The sequence below is a fragment of the Aplysia californica genome, unplaced genomic scaffold (genome assembly GCF_000002075.1).
Source record: "Aplysia californica isolate F4 #8 unplaced genomic scaffold, AplCal3.0 scaffold00159, whole genome shotgun sequence".
Taxonomy (NCBI): domain Eukaryota; kingdom Metazoa; phylum Mollusca; class Gastropoda; order Aplysiida; family Aplysiidae; genus Aplysia; species Aplysia californica.
Window position 1 is genome coordinate 792,915 of NW_004797429.1, and position 2,130 is coordinate 795,044.

Consider the following 2,130-nt stretch of genomic DNA (forward strand, 5'->3'; position numbering starts at 1 on the left):
GAAGCATTGGAGAACATTGTAACAACAGGAAAGTTTGATGGAAAGAGAGGTAGAGGCAGACAGAGGGAAAAGATACTGGACAAGATGACAACATGGCTGGGAGCAGCAAGAACAACAGACACCATTGCTGCTTCGAAAGACAGATGGAAGTGGAGGTCCATGATCGCCCACGCCAGTCGGCAAGGCACCGGATGATGATGATGAGCCTCAGAAACAACCAGGTTGAGAAGTGCCAACGACGAAAGGAAAATAGCGGAAATACCGAGCTTCGATCCACCTCACTGACATGCAAGCACTTGGACAGAATCTGGGCTTCAAACATAGGAACAATTAGCCATGAAAGAAGCTGCATGAAGACAACCTTGAGACCATTTTAAGCCAAATTGACCGTCTGTATAGACAAAAAGAGTCATACATACTCCCTCGCGACATAAAGAAAGCACTTGCAACACAAACGTTACTACTTAGAACAGTTATGTCTCTCTATTCAGCATAATTGCTACAGGTTGATCGTAACTGTATTACATGTAAACTTACGTTGTGACTTAATCCGAAGAGATTCTCTTAAAAGTGCAAGCATGTGAAACTTCTAGTCCCTTTCTGGATCAACGTCTTACAGCCGTAGAGACTTTCTCAGCAGTAAATTCACCACCACCAAACGTTTAATTAGTCTGGGAGTGGAAAACTGAAGAAAACGGGACCAGAAAGGATGGTGCAATCCTGCTGGGTCTATCAGTGCACTAACAAAGCCCCCAAAGGAAGCCATCTTTCTTTTCTCTGGTGAGAATAAGATTGATAAGAAATTAAACAGATTAGATCTCGATCTATGTTTTGAAGTAAACATTTGAAAAGATTAGGAACCTGATCTGATCAAAGCCTACCTTTCGGTTAATTAATATCAGGTCTGACCGCTGCAATTTTGCCTCACCTCTGTGTTTAATTACATATTTAAGCATCACATATACTAGCAAGGTCTGAGGTACTAAGTACCTATTTCACTCACCTGACTCACTGACTTAAGATATTAAACATGAACAGTCATAAGCATGTGTGCATCCATAGTAATATAACAGTAACAGTATCACCAATCACATTTTTATTCCATGATGATGGAAGGGAGCAACCAAAGATAGGCTGCTATTGCAAGCTTACTCGTGTCTAAAATGTATGATGTATTGTATTGGAAATATTAATGGCAAAGGAAACCATAGCCAGACCAGTCTTAGTGCTAAGCTTGCTATACTAATATGCGCAACATATAATCTGTGTTTGGTACACATTTTCTGTGGCACGAATAAATTTAAACATTTATCATCACCGCTTCTGCCAGGTAGTTCAATGATGTCTATTTTCTTTCATTATATCATCTATTTATAGTTCATATGTCTTATAGGCCTTGGCTTAGCTTTAATTATGTCGTTTGGTGGTTGTTGGGTGTTTTTGGAAAGGGGAGGGGGAGAGACAGTGAGGGGCATAGAGTTTGAATTTAAATCAGTAAGTTTGGCTGCTTATAACATAGACTTTTAATAGTGTATCATGTCTTCAATTTTGTAGTATAATAGAAAAATGGCTCATTATTGTCGGTAGAGATCTAATGGTTTGAGTAGGGCAAAATTTATTTGTAATGTCTCTTCCCTTTTTTAAATTTTTGGTTGTAACAAATAGGGCCTATTTATTACTATCAAATCAAATGAACGGCTAAACCTAACCCTATCCCCTAACGCTAAATTTAAGACAAGGAGAGAGCAAGGTCGTAGAATTGCGAAATTATGAAAAACCCCAGTACAGGTACATTTTCAAAAGACGCTGCTTTTCAAATAACCAGCCGCCACCCACGCCACGAAAGTCCCTGCGCACAAACTTATACCATGCCAGGGTAAGTTCCGCTCTCCTGTGATTGACAAATTTGTCGTCTGGTTCACAGACCTGTATGGGTGCTCCCTTTTAGTTTCTTTTTTAGTTTTAGTAAGAGATTTACGGCACTTGCAATACATTAAGGTCATACTCATAATAATATAATAATATATAAGTACCAAAGATTAGTCTAGAGGTGTTACAAGAGAGTAACAAACACAAAAAAGAAGGAGGAGTGATAAGGACGATAGCTGTTTGATAGGAAAGAAGGAGCAA